The following is a 20938-nucleotide window of genomic DNA, read 5'->3' on the forward strand; positions in this document are numbered from 1 at the left end:
CTTGTCTAACTTGTAAACATGATTTGGTTTCTTAGAGTCAACGAAACCCGGTGGCTGATCGACATAAATTTCTTCTTTGACCTCATCATACAAAAACGCTATTTTAACATCCATATGATAAACTGTGAAACCCATATATGATGCATAGGCCAGAAAAATTCTAATTGCCTCAAGTCTAGCTACTGGAGCATAGACCTCTGTGTAATCTAACCCTTCTACCTGGCGAAACCAGCGAACTACCAGTCGTGCCTTATTACGAACAATAACCCCGGTGTCATCTTGCTTATTCCTAAATACCCATCTTGTATCAAGAGCTTTCTTTCCTTCCGGCAGTTTAACCAATCTCCATACCTTCAACTTATCAAACTGATTCAGTTCTTCATGCATAGCATCAACCCAACTAGGTTCTTGAAGTGCCATTTCAACATTCTTTGGCTCGATTTGAGATATTAATCAGGAAAACATACAACTGTTTATGTGTTCGGTCTGACTTCTGGTGGACACACCTGCTTCAATGGGACCTATGATGTTTTCAATCAGATGATTCTTTTGGATTCTTGATGGAATTAACTGATCAGAAACATCACTGTTAGTTTGAAGATTTGTTACGTTCTCCCCAGAATCAGTGAGGGGGTTTTTCCATCCAGATGTTGCTGTACTGTGAGAGTACGAGGCGCCGGCAACGTATTCATCTGGAATGGCGTCGGGAAACAGAGTGCTCCTAAATATCTGACGAACGGAACTCTCCCCCTCAACATTTGCGGTATTCTCAGATGAGATTGGTGAACAGGCGGTCTCTGAAGATTGTTTAGGTTGATTATCTGAAGTGGTCGAAGCACTAATCAGCTCAACAACCTCATCATCCATTAACGGAGAAATATGAGACAGTGATTGAGAACTGTCTTGTGTAACTTCCCCTGTGGAACCACCTTGAGAGTCTGTGTTGATGACTGGAAATACATTAAAGGGCTTGAAGAATTCATTGTAGTCGAATAACCAATCCGGAACAACACGGGCGTCAGTCTCATTTTCTTCTAACCAACGAACTTCATAAGACTCTAGAATCTGCTTAGTTGACTTGTTGTAGACTCTATATGTTGTATTTCTCGCATATCCAACGAAGTAACACTCATCCGCTGCGGCCCCAAACTTTGGAGTGGTTTCTAGATTTAGTAACTTTCACGGACACCCGAACGCTCTGAAATGTGCGACAGTGGGTTGATGACCATTAACAATCTCATACGGAGTCTTCATCTTGGACTTGTTGATTATCACCCGGTTCTGAACATAACAGGCCGTATTGATGGCTTCTGCCCAGAAGAACAGTGGCAGTTTAGAGTCACATAACATCGTTCTTGCTGCTTCGATTAGAGTTCTGTTTCTTCTTTCAGTGACACCAATTTGTTGAGGCGTCCGTGGAGCACTGTACTGACGTAACACCCCCTTTTCTGAGCAAAAATGATTCAAAACTGCGTTCTTGAATTCCGTTCCATTATCACAATGGATTCCTTTCAGCTTTACGTTCAGTTGATTCTCCATTAACACCACAAACTTCTTGATCAGATATGCAGTTTCACTCTTATTTGACAAGAAAAACACCCATGTAAAACGTGAGTAGTCATCAGTAATAACAAGACAATAGGAGTTACGAGACAAACTTAAAACATTAACCGGCCCAAAGAGATCCATATGAAGTAACTGAAAGACTGACGAGATGGTATTAATTAATTTAGGCTTATGAGATTTTCGATGATGTTTACCCAGAGCACAAGCCACACATTTTTCAACAGTCACAAAATCCTTGATTGGTAGACCACGCACTAGATTGTTTTTAGCAAGACGATTTAGATTTTTTGTATTAGCATGACCAAGCCGACGATGCCAAAGCATCGCGTTATGTTCTGAAACTTTTGAAAACAAACAGGTTATCTCGTTAGGAACATTTTTGTTCATGTCGATCATATAAGAATTATCTTTTCATTGTGATCGAACAAGAACCCATTCTTCTGGTATGATTATACCAAGTTTCAGAATTAAGCACTCCTTTTTAGTAAAATGAGTTGAAAAATCTTTGTCACAAATTTGTGACATGCTTAAAAGACTATGCTTCAATTCTGGAACAAAATTAACATTTACAAACTTTAGCATACCGTTACTTACAGTACCCTTTTGAGTGATCTTTCCTTTCTCTCCTCCCGCAATGGACACATACCCACCGTTGAATGTTTGCATGTCGTGTAGTTGGGAGATGTCTCCTGTAATGTGCCTAGAACAACCACTATCAACATACCAAGGTCTGATGATATTTCTCCATAGCTGTCCCTGCACGAAACGCGGGATTAGTTAGTTTTTGGTACCCAGTCCATGCTTACACTGGGTGACCCTGATTCGTCTACAGTTGTCACGGATTTCCATGACATATCCTTTTGATAATCAAAAATAGGTTTTGTTGAATCTTTGGCCGGAGATTTAGGCAACCATCTATGTCTGTGAGATTTGGAGTTATATGTACGAATGGTTGTCATAACCTCCGGTGATTTGGATGTGGGAGGAGACGAAACTGTCCGTTTCTCCTGTTTGGACTTAGCCTTAGTTTTTATATTTGAGTTTGACTTTGAGACATCCTTTCTGACTGTTATTTTGTATCTGTTCGGTTTGGTCTGATAAGGACTAAACCTGCCATACTTATTTCGATTCCAATCATCGTCAAAGGAACTAGCTGGACAATGCCTGAATTCTTGTATGAATGTATTATGAGGCATATAAGGCATATTCCTTTGATAAAATCCGTAGTAAGGAATGTACGGATGATGTGGACAGTTTCTGGCAATATGACCAGGAGTGCCACAGTTAAAACATGTCTAACGTTTTATGAAAAATTCATTTTGGGCAACTCCTTGTCTGAACTGGTTGTGTGGACCAGTTTGTTTAGATTTGCGAGAATTCATGTTCTCCCTTTTGAACTCATCACCTTGTTTTTCATTAGAGCATCCCTCCTTGACAAACTTAGGTGCAACATACTTTTATGATGTTTTTGAAATTTTTGAAATTTTGGTTTTATTTGAAGCCACACTATTAGAGTTTAAAGTTTCAACTGAATCAACCACACAAGAATCCTTGCTCTTTAAAACAGAGCCCACACAAACAGTCGAAATAACATATTTCAAAACAGGAGGTTCTAAAGAAACATTAGAAATAAAATAATTATCAAAATCAAAACTAGGGTCGTCATCCTCATCAGTCCACTCCTTCACAGTTACTTTTTCTGCACATGAAGTAGACACATTAGAATCATTCATACTCGAAGTAGATGGACCGGTGTTTATAGAGCCGGTCCCCTCACCCTTATCTTGTTTACCATACTTCAAATCCTTTATCTTTTCTTCCTGTTCTTTGGTAACAGGAGTAGGAACATAGTTGTGGTTGTATGGTGGGGGAACTTGATTGAATCCTATCCCCTCACCTTCATTTTCCTTCCACCACATCAGATTTTTAATCATTGAGTTGACTACTTTACTGGAACCTTCGAATTTTTAAAATTAAATTCAGCCTTTTCAAACTTGCTAATTAGATTTAGGATTTCTAACTTAGAAGCTTCCAGTTTAGCAGTCAGATAAGTGATTTCTTGTTTAGCATCACGATGGTGACAACTCTTTATGCTAAAATCAGACTTAAGTTTCTTAATGTCTTTGTTAAGAGATTCAATTTTGTCTAAAAATCCCTTCTCATTCTTCTTAAGTTTAAAATTTTCTGATTTAGTTCTTTCCATATCTCTACTTAGACTGTCATTATGAATTTTATACATTTCTATTTTCTCACCAAAATTTAAAGAACATGGTTGAAAACGTACCTCAGATGAATCTGGAAAAGTGAGCGCCATGTATGCAAACTGGAGCTCCTTGACCTTCTCCTCAGCAATGTTTTCTTCTTCAAGATCTTCAACAGTCGCGAAATTTGCAGTCTGATTTCCAATGTTTAGCGCAGTCATCTGACCTTCCCAAGAGAACGTTTGAGCAACCATTCCTCTTTCACCATTACCCGAACTGCCTCCAACCTCACCCCGAGCATTTCCAACTGGAACCAATGCCCTTTCTGTATTTCCATCTTTTGCTGGATTAGTGCATTCACGAGCAAAATGACCTGGTTCGTGACAGTTGTAGCATTTGAGGGTCTCTTTGTTAAAACCCACCTTTTGGTTATTAGGCATGTTCCAATTGTTTCTACCCTTCCTCTTAGTAAACTTCTTTGCATGGAAAACGGCCATGGCAATTTGCCACGAAATGTCCATTTCTTCAACATCATCGAGATGAATCTGATCTAGTTCAGCAGTAACAACCGGTTGAACTAAGTCTCTGGCCAGAAAGGCGTGATAACAATTTATAAATCCCGCCATTAGAGCAATATTTTCTTGAGTTTCTTTAGGTATAGTGGGAATCTGGCTGGAGTTAGGACTGGGAGTGGTTTTACCAGAATCATTCATAGATTGACTAGATTTTGTGAAAAAGACGGGTGCTGGATTAGGCGAGCTAGATGATGATGATTGACCTAGAGTGGACGAGAACATCTGAAAGTTTCCCTGTGGTGTTTGCTGAGTAGGCTTAAATAGAGAAAAGCTATCTTGAGACATAAGAGCACTGTTAGAAGCAACATTATATCCCGCAGCACTATAAGAGCTAGCGTGATTTATTGCCCGCTGCTTATCGTCCATATCACAGGCTTTAATGGTGGCTATCATCTCAGTCATGCTCATTCTATTCAGATCCTTGGTCTTTTTGATAACTGCAACATTCATGTCCCAATTTTTTGGTAGAGAGTTCACCAACTTGTTGTTAATTTCTGAAGTTTGTAGAATGATTCCTGCAGTTCTCATTTTAGTTACGAGAGATATGAACCTTTGAAGTTGGGATTCTAATTTCTCCCCCAAGACATGATTGAACATATTAAACTTTTTTCTCAACAGATCTTGGCGACTTCTCTTCATATCCTCATTTCCTTCATAAACCTCTATCAGTGCGGCCCACAATTCCTTAGTTGTTTGGAGTTCTCTAAACTGAAGGGAAATCTCGGGTGAAAGTGCCATGGTTAGAGTTGAAAGAGCTTTCTCATCTTCTTCAACCTTAGCAAAGCTTCACTCTTGGCCGAGAACACTCAGTCACCAAGAACAAATAGTCACCGAGAACAAAGATAACCGAGAACTAGCAGTAGCCGAGAAGTAAAAGTGGCCGAAAATTATTGATTGCCGAGAACTGATAGTTGCCGAAATCCAACAGTGACCGAAAACCATAAAGTTCTTCAACTGACTAGTAACAAACTCCCGAGAAAGTGGGATTCTGATTTGTTTCCAAACCAAGGTCAATTTGTTCACAAAAATAGTTTCTTTCTTCTTCTTCTCCGATTACAAACTCGTCGGAAAAAAACAAAACACTATGACCACCGTAACAGCTGATCCTTGAACCGTTGATATCACAATAACGAGCCTGAATTCGTCTAAGGCTCTGATACCAATTGTAAGTCCCGAATCTGGATCACTACAATATGATATCAACCAAACGAGTATTGGTGCGGAATCCCAACACTCGGTGATTCAAGAACACGTATAAGAATAGTAAAAGTAACACGGAATTGCTTCAAAACACATGTATATTATTGAATACGTCGGGTGCTTAAGCACTTACAATGATAAATCACAAATACTAGGAATGAACAACCTTAACCCTATACATCACATCTCTATATATAGTGATAACAACCAACAAGGCCGGCCCAACCAACCAAGAGCCCATCGAGAACACATAAGTGTTCTCGGTTTACATGTATTATGCATCCCAAGCCCAAAATCACTAGAATAAGTACAAACCACCGAACCTTGGCCCAACAATAACGTTTTAACAACTTACTAAATGTGAAGTTCTTGAAGTGCGATCCACCATCACTTATAATTACTCTTAGGACACCAAATCTTGAGAAAATGTTGGATTGTACTAACTTACACACCACATAGTGATCATTAGTTCTTGACGAAAGCGCTTCAACCAATTTTGATACATAATCAACCGCAACAAGAATGTATAAATACCCACACGAGTTCGGAAACGAGCCCATGAAATCTATGCCCCAAACATCAAAAATGTTAACCACCTTAATGGGTTGTAAAGGCAATTCATTCTTTTTTGATATACCCCCTATTCGTTGACTATTTAAGCAATGTCGGGCATATTCATTAGAATCTTTGAAAAGTTTTGGCCAAGAAAACCCGCATGTAAGTACTTTATACCCTGTTTTAGAGCTACTAAAATACCCCCACCCCCCACATGCTGACGAATGAGCATGTGTCAAACTGTATTACACTTCATTCTCGGGTACACATATTCTAAGAACTTGATCTACCCCAACCTTGAAAAGGCCCGGTTCATCCCAAATGTATTGCTTGACTTGGGCCATGAATTGTTGTCTACGTTTCTTTGACCAATGTTTCAAAATCACTCTTGTGGCTATTTAATAAACATAGTGGGCATACCACGGTGCGGTTGAAATGGCGAGCAACTTTTCATCCGGAAACTTTTCATTTATCTTCATTGGATCATCAACACCTTCAAGTGGAATCCGAGACAAGTGATCTTCCACTACATTCTCACAACCCTTCTTTTCCCGGATTTCAAGATCAAACTCTTGTAACAATAACACCCATTGAATCAAACGGGGTTTTGCGTCTTTCTTTTCCATTAAATATCGGACCGCGCTATGATCCAAATACACAACTTTACTTCCCAAAATATACGAATGAAATTTTTCCAAGGCATACTCCACCGCGAAAAACTCTTTTTTGGTAGTGGTGTAATTCAATTGTGCATCAGATAAAGTTTTGCTCCAATAATAATCACCAACGGCTTTTTATCCATTCTTTGACCCAATACCGCTCCAACCGTGCTATCACTAGCATCACACATGATTTCAAACGGATTTAACCAATCTGGTGATTGTAAAATGGGTGCTTGCACTAACTTTTCCTTCAAATAGTTAAAAGCTTGCAAACATTCATTAGTAAACTCAATGGGGACATCCTTCAATAAGAGATTACATAAAGGTTTTGAAATTGCACTAAAACCTTTAATGAATCTCCTATAGAATCCGACATGTCCCAAAAATGATCTCACCCATTTGACATTTTCCGGGGGTGGCAAAGATTAAATTACTTTAATTTTAGCTTGATCAACTTCCATTCCCCTACTTGAAACCACATGGCCCAACACAATGCCCTCTTGAACCATGAAGTGACCTTTCTCCCAACTCAACACCAAGTTTGTCTCAACACATCGTTATAAAATATTTTCTAAATCATTGAGACAAGACTTGAAAGTTGAGCCAAAAATGGAAAACATCCATAAAAACTTCAAGTGAATCCCGACCATGTCTGAAAAGATGCTCATCATAAATCTTTTAAAAGTGGTCGGGGCATTACACAGTCCAAATGGCATTCGCCTAAAGGCAAAATTATCATATGGAAAAGTGAAGGTGGTCTTGTGTTGGTCATCGAGATGGATTGCAATTTGATTGTACCCCGAATATCCATCCAAAAAACAATAATATTTTTGACCAGAAAGTTTTTCAATTATTTGATCAATGAATGGTAACGGAAAATGGTCTTTTAAGGTTGCATTATTTAATTTTCTATAATCGAAGCACACTCGCCACCCGGTTACCGGTCGGGTGGCAATTTGTTCACGATTATCATCTTTTATTACCTGGATGCCGGCTTTCTTGGGCACTACCTGTGTTGGGCTCACCCATGCAATGCCTGAAATGGGATAAATGATCCCCGCATCCAACCACTTAATCACCTCCCTTTTCACCACTTCTCGCAAATTCGCGATCAATCTTCTTTGAGTCTCCCTTGTTGGTTTAGCCTCCTCATGCGTAATTATTTTATGCATAACAATCGAAGGACTAATACCCTTTAAATTTACAAGTGTCCATCCAATGGCCGCCTTATGTGCTTCCAAAACCTTTACCAACGCCCGCTCTTGATCTTCCTCCAAGTTAGAAGCAATGATAATTGGAAGGGTTTCATTATCCCCTATAAAGATACTTAAAATGGCTTGGAAGTTCCTTCAACTCAACCTTTGGTGGGAACTCCAAGGATGGCTTTGTGTCCGAGTTGATCTCCGTTGGCAAGCTTTCGAATTGATGTGTCCATGGTGGTCTTCCCTCTTGCATAGCTAACGCACTTGTTTTTGTTCTTCTATCCGCGAAGCACACACGTGTACCTGTTCAGAATCATCACAAATACAAGTTTCCACACAATCTTCATCATATTCATGAGGAATACAATGATCGACCACATCTTCCATAAAACAATCTTCACCACTCAAAGAATTAGCAACGTTAGTAAAAGCATTAAGGCGCATTTTTTGATTACCAAACGCCATGTCAACGGTACCAAATCTACAATCAATGATTGCATGGGCAGTTTTCAAAAATGGTCGACCCAAGATAACATTTTGTTGTTGATTTGGGTCACCCAATGAATAATCTATCACCAAAAAATCCACAGGATAATAAAAATCCTCCACTTTCACAATTACATCTCCCACGATCTCACGGGGAAGTTTATGGGACAAATTCGCCAATACAATCGTGGTCTCGACACGTTTCAAAGGACCAAAATCATATTGGTCATATAAACCCCTCGGGAGAATGCTAACTTCGGCCCCAAGATCTAGTAACGCTCTAGACATTTGAAAATCGCCGACTTGAATATTAATTAAGGGTGTGCCCGGATCGTGAAGCTTAGGAGGAAGATCTCCTTTTAAAACCGCACTTACCGGCTCAGTTAAATCCACTCATGTAGGCACTTTTTGTTGCCTCTTTTGAGTGCATAATTCTTTTAAAAACTTAGCATACGCGGGCACTTGTTTGATTGCCTCGAGTAGAGGTAAATTCACTTTTACCTGTTTAAACACCTCTCACATTTCCTCCTTTGGAGGATCTTTTTAACAATTACATTTTACTTACCCGAGTCAAGGAATGTCGAAGGAAATGGAACCGCATTTGGTCCGACTTCCTTGTTTTTATCTTTTAATTTTGAAGCTTGACGCGAAGTTGGTAATGGTTTTTCAAGATTGAAATGCTTAGTGGGTTTATTAGTTTCAATTTCATCATCACTTTCATTACCCATAATGCCTCAACTTCCCCATCAACCAAACCCGATGATAAATCAGTTTTATACGCTTTACCACTTCTTAACACACCAACATGGATAATAGGAATGTTACAGGATGAACCATGGGACGGATTTACCTTAGTGTCGCTTGGCATTTGGCCTTCGTTTTTCTTCAATTCTGACACTTCGGTTGCAAGTTGGCCCATTTTGGTAGTTAACGATCGGATAGCTTTGTCTCAGACTTCATCCTTTTGCATTCGAGCTTCATCAAGTTGATTTCTCCATTGCATGCCTTGTTGCATTCCAAGACTTCATTTTCACTTGATGAACTTTAACCCGCGGACCCACTTTAACCTTGAAACCCTTGATTATTCCCGCGATGAAAATTACTTTGATTGTTATACTGTTGGCGAGGAACATAATTTTCTTGATTCCCTTGGAAATTCGGGTTGGATTGAGTGGCCGGATTTCCATAGCGAAAATTTGGATGATTTCTCAACCCAGGGTGGTAAGTGTTTGAGTTCATATTGTAATTCCTACCATCTCCTCCTTGAAGTGCATTCACCTCCTCTACTTGTAATTGTCCCATAGTACACACATCTAATGCATGACTCAACTCAATACAATTTGTACAAACATCAATTACTTTATTAGTGGTTTGTACCCCTCCATCTTCCACAGCTTGTACTTGTGGTATTCCTATTGTTGACCTTGCCCTTCTTCCGATTTGAGCCTTTCACTTTGATGTGACCGCCATTTTCTCCAAATAAGCCCTATCATATTATTCATAATTAGTACCAAATGTACCATTTGTGATTGACCTCAAATCCCGTTCATCTTCCATACTCAAACCCTCATGAAAAACATTCAACAATTCCCAAAGAGCAATACCATTATGAGGGCATTTCTAATGCATCATGTTAAACAGTTCAAATGATTCATGAAACATCTCACCCGATTGTTGTTGGAAAGTTCTCAAACTCCTTCTTGCATCATTGGTCTTTTGAGCCGTGTAAAATTCTTTCGGAAATCTTTGTTGCATCTCGGCCCAAGTGTAAATGGATGCGGAAGATAATGTGTAAAACCATCTCTTAGCCTTATCTTCCAATGAGAATTGAAAAAGAAACAACTTAACCTCATCCGTTGAAAACCCTTGACCCCCAATGGTGTTGCAACTTGAGTCATACCCCTCGACGTGAATGTAAGGTTCCTCCGTTGCTAGACCCTAATAATTTGGTAGACTTTGGAGGGAATTGGTTCTCACTTCAAATGTTCTCCCATGTTGATTTTGAGGAATAACCACCAGAGATGGATTATTAGTGATTTTCGGTCGAAAGTGAGCTTCAATTCCCCTTACCATCTCTCTTTCATACCTTCTTGGTTCCCCCATTGGTACTCTCGGTTGATCCATTTGCCTAAAAATAGGCCTTGGAGGTTCAAATTGCTGAAATTGTGGTTGTGGCATTTGTTGTTGCCCTTGTGGTTGGACTTGTTGTTGATGAATGACCGGTGGTGGTTAAACTTATTAAACAACCGGTGGCGGTTGTCTATTGTGTTCTTGCACTGGTTCCGTTTGTTGCCTTTGAGCATAAGCAAAGTAACCTTCCACTTCATACCCCTCAAAATCCCTATCAAACCCATCTCCGTAACCATCACCTTGTGTTGTTCTTGAATATTGCATGAAAGGTGGTGGTTGATATTGGTAGCTAGATTGTGGTTGTTGAAAAATTGGTTGTTGGTTTTGTTGGGATGATGATGGATCAAAAGTAGAAAAAATATTGGAAATAGGTGGCAATGTTGAGGATAGTGAGTAAGTGAATTGAGTGTTCATAGGCTAGGTTGTGTAGGTTGGTCTTACTTCACTCGATGAAGTAGGTATGGTAGTAGTAATCGGTGGAGGTGGATTTGGTGAAGGTGTGGCTGGCAATGCTTGCCCAGAAGTAGGGACAGGTGAATCCATGGTTTTGTTTGATGCAGTTGGAGAACCAAGAAGCTTGTTCTCCCAAAGTAGGACTCGGTTTCTTCGAAGTATTCGTTCAATCTCAGTATCAAAAACTAGTGGTGATAACATGTTGGAGCCTCTAGTATGCATACACCTGTAAGTACCTACACACTAACACAACCAGTGTAAACCCAAAAATAACAAACAAAACTACAAAAGCTAACACACGTTGCGCACTACTCCCCGGCAACAGCGCCAAAATTTGACGTGAGGTCGAAGACTCAGTTAAGAGTAAACCAATTATAACTAATTAAATAGTAGTAAGTGGGTATCGAACACAGGATGTTTGTTGAAAATGTATTACTAAGTAGCTTTGTAATTCAACTATATTAAACTAAATGCAGAAAATAACTTCAAAGTTTTGGTTGATTGGTTTAAACAAAAAGGTCTAAAAACAAATAACGAGTTTTAATTGACTCAATAAAAAGAATGCTCTCGCCCAATTTCAGGTTTTCAAGATTGATAATGTTAAGTTTTACTTTTGGGATGAACTACATAGACATAGTTCGTGAGTATGTGTTTGATTGTGATAAAAGATGACAAAGTACTTGGATTTTAATAACGCAAGGTTGTAATCCGATAATCAGTTTTATATAGCCGACCCTAATTCACTTCCAATAAATCTCGATTGCCTATGGCACCAAGAACTGATAATCAAGAACACGGATTACACTATACTAACAATTACTAATCAAACCCATACTCACCATAGCAGTATAATCATATGATGAAATTACTATCCCACAAATAACATAAACAATTAACAAACATTCAATGGAAAACCTTACAATTCGGGAGAGAACACAAAGGAAAGTAGCCAAACATAATTCGGTTCATCATTCCTTAAATCAAAGTATGCATATGAATCAAAATCAAGTGTCTAATGATTACCACACTCACAAAAATGTTATTAAACCCCCAAAATAGCCTCTAGGTCGTTCTCAAATTGATAGATAGATGAAAGGACATGAAAAAACGGTATAAAAACAAGGAGATTCGGCAGTTACAGCTCCGAATCGTGGCCCACGGTGACCACCGTGGGCCACGGTAGTCTCCACAGTGCTCCTAGAGCTCACAGTACGGTAGGCTCTGGTCATATCTGATCAGCTGGACCGTGGCCCACGGTCTAGTGGTCTTCATCCAGGTTCTTCATTTTTTTACTCTTTTAACCCTTCTCGACTCCCCGGTTCCTTCGGTTTCCTCCATGTTTGCCATAGATGCTCCAGAACCTCCTTTTAACTAGCAATTAACCACACAACAGTGGTTATCTAGTCCCATGAAGTTAACACTTAATACATGGGTTTTTATATCATTTCATCTCACTTTTGGGTCATACTCCGATGCACCCATCAGTATAGTAAGATGAATTGCTCTTATTAAATATATGTATAATATAAATCAACATAATTGATCGGTTTTCTTTGAAATTTGGAAACCAGATGATTTTATTGGAAACAGGTTCCCTAGTTTTCCGCCCAAAATTATAGGATTGATTAAATTGATAGACGTTATGAACGTATCGGCAATTTGAGAACAGCAAATTTGGTCAACGGAAATCAATTCTTCATTGATTGAGAACTACGAACCAGGTCAAATGAAATTGATTTCTCCATTTATTTGAAACGAATAACCAATTAATTGAATTCAAGATTTTATACCGATTTGAAACGTTTGCGGTTTTGATTCGGTACAAAACGATGGAACGATGGATATAAACAGTGGCCTGCCTAGCGAATTATGTGACTATGCTTTGACTAAAGCATTACCTAGAATCAAGTTTTGTAAATGTGGTGATAAGGTATAAAACATTTCATGCACACAAAAGGATAACATGGTTATTTCGTGGAAAGGGTATCTTCCGCGAAGAAGTCAAAATCCACCGCAGGAGATAAAAACAAGACACTACGAGCAAGAATGAACAACGGAAGTGCTCTCACAGGTAAGACACGTTGTGGAGTACCATTGCGTAGTACCAACTGCAATATGGGCTGATGTGGCATAAATTATACATATTTTTACATTAATATTTCCTATACTTTTTGATACTTTTGAGCTAGTTTTTAAACTTGAGGATTTATATAATTAAGCTTAACATTTAAATGCATTGATTTGATTTAAATGATAATTTATGTTAAATAATTTGTGATGTAGGCCACGTGAATAAAAAGAAAGATGCAAGTCAATTGGTGCTTAACTCAAAATTCATGCAACATTATTGTTGATAAAATTTTACATAAGAAAAGCTCTCAGGGTAGAACATTAAAATGCTACGGTAGAAAGCAAGAAAAAGATTCCAGCCGCTAGAGGGTTTGAAGTTGATTTTTAAAGGAGGACAAGTTTATGGTTTGGAGTTTTGAAGTTTCAATCAATTTTGTAAGTTCAATTTTGAAATTATCATTAAACACACTTTGTAATCTGATTTTTAAAGACATGATGATCATTATAATTGATATTTGCTACTTTTCTTTTATCATGCTTGGCTAAAATACTTAAAACTACCTAGGTTTGATTGATTGACGATGTGTTGACAATTGTTTTGGGTTGATTAAAGAACATATAAATGATTTTCTATTGTCAAGTTCATATTATTATCATTTTATTCTATGATTGCTATTGAGTTTGTTCAATATTATATTAATTAAACCCCGTGTGATTTTATCTTTACATGAATTAGTTTCGTGTTTTGTTTAGGATTGCACGTTAGAATTACTTAGTGTTTTTGGTTATTTGTGGTAGAGGTCACCATAGGGTTTGATTGTTATAGTTTTTTTTATCCCAATAGTGTTGGAATCGATCTGCCCAAGACACATATTAGAGTTGATGTGGCTAGTACGTATTGATCCAAGTCGGGTCATACCCAATAACAAGCTAGACAAACCACGATAACTATTATTAAATATGATCTAAGTAATAATTATCAACACTTATATATTTGGAAAATGGGCTTTCTAAATATTTGCACTTGAGTGTTAAGTAAATTAAATGGATAATTTATGTATGAGAGAAATGCTATTTATTTGGATAAATAACAAAATGTGTAAAAGAAAATAAACATGTTAGTGCACGGTTTTGCGTCTAGAGTCTTTGTATTTATCGTTAACGTTTTATTTATGTTTAATGTAATAAATAGTTTGTTTATTGAGTTAGTTCGCTAAGTTAAAGGCTAGTTCGCTAGGGGATATTAGCGAACTAGTCAGTAAATGTATTCCCTCCTGATTCGTTAGGGGATGTTAACGAATTAGGGGGTGTTTCGCTATGTTAATGTATGTAACGAAGGAGAGGCTGGTTCGCTAGGGGATGTTAGCGAACCAAATCACCTTCTATATATAGTGAACCATGTTCACTGTTTAATATAAGTTTTGAGTTGATTAACGAATTGATGTCCAATCTCTCTCTCAAGCTTCACACTAATCTTATACAAACACCAATACTAATATATTGATAGTAGATACACATATATAACACTGAATCAATGTTAATTATGAGCTAGATCCTTAATCGTATTAATAGTATAATCACAGATCTGAGATCTGTTAGTGGTTATTGTTATTGATACGAATCACACGGGTTCCAACAAGTGGTATCAGAGTTGTTGGTGCTCATACACTTGATTTGGTTTGATATTGTTATCGTTTTTATAAATTTTTCTGTTTAAGCGTTTTTGAATCAATTTTGGATTGAATTGATTGAATTATGGTTAGATTGGACTGGATTTGAGGTGTTTAAGGTATTTGATAGGTGTGGTTAAGTGGAATTGAGGTTTGAATTGGATCTGTGTGGATTGGTTTTGGATTCGGTTTAAGTCCGAAACAGGTGATAGTTTTTGGTGTAATTGAATTGGTTTAGGGTGTTAATCGGTTACGAGGTTTAGTGTACTGGATTTGGAATTGGTTTACGAGGATATTGGTAGGTCGATTGTGCGATTTGGTTGAATAACGAAGTCGTATTACGGATTTAACAACTCTGGGTTTCTGGGTTGATGTTCATAATTTTCTGGAAATTCACTTTGAATATTTGAAGATTTGAAGATGAACGTAATTCGCTATCATCTTCCTGGTGATTCGCTATATGTTTATTCGTGATTATTCTTGATTCGTTATCAAATTTATTACTTCGTTACCTTGTTCGTTAGCCAGTTCGTGTGAGTTATTGGTTCGTGTAATCTAGTTCGCTATCTAGATTAACTGATTCGTGTGACACGTGTTCTTCTTGGAATTTGTGTTCTAACAACCTTTGCCACGTGGCATAAGGTGTCAGAGTTTGTTACAAATGGTTGTAACAACCTGATTCGTTATAGTTGATTCGCTATCAACTGTAACTGATTCGTTATCTTATTTCACTAAGCATTCCTTAGTGATTCGTTACTGATTATCATCCGATTCGCTAAACTACTCCTTTGTGATTCGCTAAACTAATCCTTTGTGATTCGTTTGGTCAATTCGTTAAGTTGACTTGTGATTCGCTAAACCTTCATCTCATTCGTTATCTGTTTCGCCATTTGGTTGATTCGTTAACCTTATTTGTGATTCGTTAACTTTCAATCTTAACTTTGTTAAGACTTGATTCGCTACACTATTCACAGTTCGCTATAACTGTTCATTGATTCGTTAATCTAATTCACTATTTGATTAGTTAAACACTTAAAATTTTCAAATATGGCCGGTATGTATGCGTTGGCGTCTCAAAACATGTTAATGCAACAAATGTTGCAACTTGATACCGAGATAGGTTCGCATTCTAAATGTCCAAGATTGATTAAGTTCAGTGACTTTGCCAAGTGGGAACCTCGGTTTCGTGCACATTTGGGATCTGTTCATCCTGATTGCTCTTACTGTCTTGATGAAGTTTATGTGGCACCAATGATTGGTGATAATACTATTGGGTATAGTCTTAAAGCGGTTTCTCAATACTCACAAGAAGAGAAGAAAGCTTTAGAAATCGAGATAAAAGCCTATTCTACTCTGACTATGGCATTACTAGAAAATATCTTTCATCAAGTTGGTAGTATCAAGAGATGTGCATCTTTATTTCAACATCTGCGTATGAGAAGCATAGGAAACAAAACTGAGAGTAAGAAAGTGATGCTCAAGTTTCAGTTTCGAAACTTTAATCTATTGAAGTGAGAAACAGTTGAAGAGATGACTACAAGATTTAGTCATTTAATTGCTGAAATGGACAAGATGAAAATGGAAATTTCTGAAAGGGATAAAATTGACACTATAAAAAGTGTGCTTCCAAGTTCTTACTCAACATTTCTAATGGTCTTGAAAGAAAATGACTATTTCTTGAATGAAGACTTGACGGAACTTGAATTTTTACAAAAGATCGAAGCCAGAGAGTATGATCTTAAGTGTCAAAATCCTCCAAATAAAATCAAGATCCAGCTTTCTATGGTGGAAGTATGCCTCTTAGTTCAACGATCTCTCCAACCACTGCTTTTCTTACTCATGTTGCAAGTGAACAAGAATCAACTATGGTTAATGATCCAAAAGTTTGTTTTTACTATGCAGGTAATTCGGGTGGTTCTGGAAGTTTAACTAATACAAATCCATTTGCTACACCACCTAGTGTTAATATGAAGGAAGCTGAGCAAAACTTTGCTTTTCTGACAGCTTTTATGTGTTCATATGAAAACTTAGTGAGTAGTAAGATTGCCACAAGTGATTAACAAATGAGGACTATGATCAGATAGATCCAGATGATCTAGAAATCATGGATTTAAAAAGGAACATGGCTATGATCGTCCGTAAAGTTAAAAGATTCATGCAGAGAACTGGAAAAGATCTTCCAGCTTTAAACAAGAAGTTGGGTTTTGACAAATTAAAAGTAAAGTGTTATAATTGTCAAGAATTTGGGCATTTCGCAAAGGAATGTGACAAACCAAGGAAAGAATACACTGGTTCTCGTGGTCAAAATCAAAATGCTTTTACACCACAAGGAAATGATGCTGAAAAGAAATCATCTTCTTCTACAACACAAGCAATGTTAGCAGATGGAACTGACTGGTCACAACGGTTACTATGCAATGATGTTCAAGCAAATTTGGCTATGTTTGGGTTACATAAAGATTGTCAAGATGCAACTGGTAGTGAGATGTCCGATAATGATTCTGGATCTGATTCTGACAACTCTTGCGATAAGCCTTCCAAATCAATGTTTGCTTGCATGGCCAAGTATAACGAGGTTAGTAATTCTATTTCTGCTACTTCATCTGTTAAAGCATCATGTGTTGACTGTGAATCTAACAAATCTAAGTTAGAAGCATTGAAAAATCAAAATGATAGTCTAATAAGAGAAATTGCTTCTCTTAAGGATACTTATCGACAATCTCTTGAGGCTCAAATGAGATCTCGAGAAAAGATTGATGCATTGTCGACAAGTAACCACGATCTCAATGCTGAGTTATTTGTGAAGATGACAATTAATGAACACAAATTTCAAGAGATTTTGAAACATCGTTCAAAGATAACTGAGCTTGAGAATGAGGTTCTTGACTTGAAGAACAAGTTGGGTAAATTTTGAAATTCTTCGTTTTTTTAAATGAAATTATCGAAGTTTCTGGAAAGCAAAAGGACTCCAAGAAAGGTATTGGTTTTGTTGAAATTCCACCACCTTTTCATAATGATTATAAAATTAATCCTTTTGCAAGAAAAAAAGAGGATTTGATTCAAAAAGAACCTGTGATTTCTGAAAAATCTAAATTGGTTAAACCTGAAATTGTCAAACCCCAAATTGCTCCTCAAAAACCTCATGTGGAAAGTAAAAAGGTCTTTGTTGAAAATGTTGACAAAGTGATTATTGAAGATGTGTTTGAACCTGAGATAATACACAAGAATAAGAACATTCCTAGTTCTAATCATATTCTTTGCGAACCTCAAGAGTTTGAGGAAGCTGTGTATGGTTCATTCAAATCTCAAGTGAACAAGGAAGAAACTGTGAAAACCAAACCAGTGAGGGCAAAGAAGTCAGTTAAACCAAATATTTCTGACGAGGACTTAATGCGTTTCATTAATCCTTCTAGTTCTAAGCCATCATCGGCTAGAGTTTTTAAGTTAAAAGGAATGGACACGATGTTCACAGAAAAAGATATTCCATTAAGTATTATCAAACCTGAACTTATTGAGAGTGTTTTTGTCAACGAAACTTCAAAAATTCAAGAACTTGAACGTGTGTATGCTCAAACAAAAACATCAGTTCAATCTGACCCATTGACTAAGGCAAAACAACTTTTAAAACAAGCTAAGAAAATTAACTTTGTGAAGTCAACTGGGACAAATACACTAAAAAGTTTTTCGAACTGTTCTAATTTAGATTTTTTACTTAAAGAAGAAATCTGAATTATCTGATGAGTTTGCTAAGAGCATGACTAAAAAATGTGAGTCATCATCAAACTTCTGGGTCATTCATTCCAAATACCTCGCAACAACATCGTGTAGACATGCGAAGTTATTTCTTATGCGGTCAACTTGGTCATGTTGTGAGGGGATTGTAGTCCATCAGAATCTTCATCCTTTTATCAAGGGACCGTTCCAAACCAATTCCTGTGGTAAAGGAGATTTTGAAACGACCTGTGTCGTATGCTGATGATACTCATATTATGTTCTCTAATGTGAATCCTCGGAAGGTGGTTCATGTTAATGAGACATATGGTCAAGTGAAACCAAAATTCGTTCCAACTGAACCCATATGTCAGAACAAGAATTCAAACATTGTTCAGGCAGCTTATTTAAGACGAAAGTCTAGGAAGCCGGTAACTTATTCACAAGTGGCTGAACAACAGTTGAAATCTGTTCAAGTTAATGATCAAAGAGAAAACCAAAAGGTGCCCAAGACCGAGGCCTGGGATGCCTTTTTAAACTAATCACTTTTGTTTGTGTGTAGGTTTCACCCAAGATCATTTTCTGGTGAAAACTGGATCATGGATAGCGGATGTTCTCGTCATATCACTGGAATCTCGACCTATTAACCAACGTAAGAAATATTGAAGGGGGTTATGTAGCGTTTGCTAGGAATTCTGGGGGCATGATCACACAAGAGGGTGAAGATTCAAATGGTCACATTACGTTTGAGAAAGTAAATTATTGTGATAAAGTAGATCATAATTTATTGAGTGTATCGCAGATTTGTGATTAAAAAGTACACTACAATATTTACTGACAAAGAATGTCTTATCTTGAAACCGGGTTATGTTATTCCCGAGGACATGGTTGTCATGCGATCACCACGATCAAATGATATTTATGTCTTAAATATGAGTTCTAAGGTATCCACATCGATCAAAACATGTTTTGTCTCGAAAGCAACCGAGAAAGACTCGATTCTATGGCATCGTAGAATGGGTCACATACATGTCAGAAAGATGAATTATTTAATGGCAAATGACTTAGTTGAGGGTGTCTCGTTGAAAAATTTTAAGTTATTCGATCACTGCGTTGCATGCAAAAAGGGCAAGCAGAAGAAGAAGACACATCCCTCTAAGTTATTGACTTCCATTTATACTCCTCTTGAACGACTTCATATGGATTTGTTTGGTCCTGTGAATCGTGCGAGTATTTCTGGGGATTGGTATTGTCTTGTAGTGACTGATGATTATTCAAGATACTCTTGGGTGTTATTTATGAGTTCGAAGGATCAAACACCGGTTTTGGTACAAAACCTTATTACTAAGATCGAATCACTGTATAAACAAAAGGTGAGGAGAATCCGAAGTGATAATGGTACTGAATTCAAAAACACTATATTGGATTTCTTTTGTATTCAAAAGGGAATTCACCGAGAATATAGTGCACCTTATGTACCTCAACAAAACGGTGTTGCTGAACGGAAAAATAGAACTCTGATTGAAGCTGCACGCACAATGCTCGCTGATTCTAAGCTTCCTGTCCAATTCTGGAATGAGGCTGTGAATACAGCTTGCTATACTCTTAATCGAGTTCTGACGGTTAAACGACTAAAGAAGACCAGTTATGAATTATTAAACAATCGTAAGCCTAACTTAAAGTATTTGGAACCTTTTGGGTGTCCTTGTACTATGCTGAAGAGGGATGCGGGTAAATTTGAAGAGAAGGCCATTGAGGGTTATTTCTTAGGGTATGCGTCACCTAAGAAACGAGTTTTTAATTTTACGTCCGGTTGTGTCGAAGAGTGGTACCATGTTGATTGTCAGAAGTACACTACTCCTTCACAAGGGAAAGGTCCCGAATGGATGTTTGATTATAATGGCCTATTTAATTCTTTCACCCCATCAACTGATCATCCAGATGAAGATGTAGTTCGGGCGTATTTTGAAGAACATTTGGAAATTCCACGATTTGCAAGTTCAAATGATGTTGAAGCTCCAATTGCTGCTCCAACTGAAGAACCTGAAAACAAAGCTCCTGTTCTTTTTGATACTGCTTCTACCTCATCTGATGATAATGCTTCCGTAGTTGAGAATAATGTTTCATCTCCTGAGTTGGGTGAACATTATACTAACTTATTTGAAAATGTTACTGTTTCTGAAAATCCTACTCTCAGAATTCATAATTATCATCCACAAGAAAACATTATTGGAGACCTTGATGTAGGGGTTCAGACACGACATCAAATCGCCTCTTCAAGTGACAATAATGCTCTCTGTGTTCATGCTGACTTACACGCATCTGAAATTGTAGCCGTTACTAAGTTTTCCTGTTTTCTATCTCAAGTCGAGCCAACAACTTCTCGTGTGGCTTTACAAGATCCTTCTTGGGTAGAAGCTATGCAAGAAGAACTACAACAATTTGCTCGTTTAGGTG

This window comes from Bidens hawaiensis, unplaced genomic scaffold (genome assembly GCF_021521415.1).
Source record: "Bidens hawaiensis isolate Kalapana, Puna unplaced genomic scaffold, B.hawaiensis_p1.1 tig00053241_1, whole genome shotgun sequence".
Classification (NCBI taxonomy): Eukaryota; Viridiplantae; Streptophyta; class Magnoliopsida; order Asterales; family Asteraceae; genus Bidens; species Bidens hawaiensis.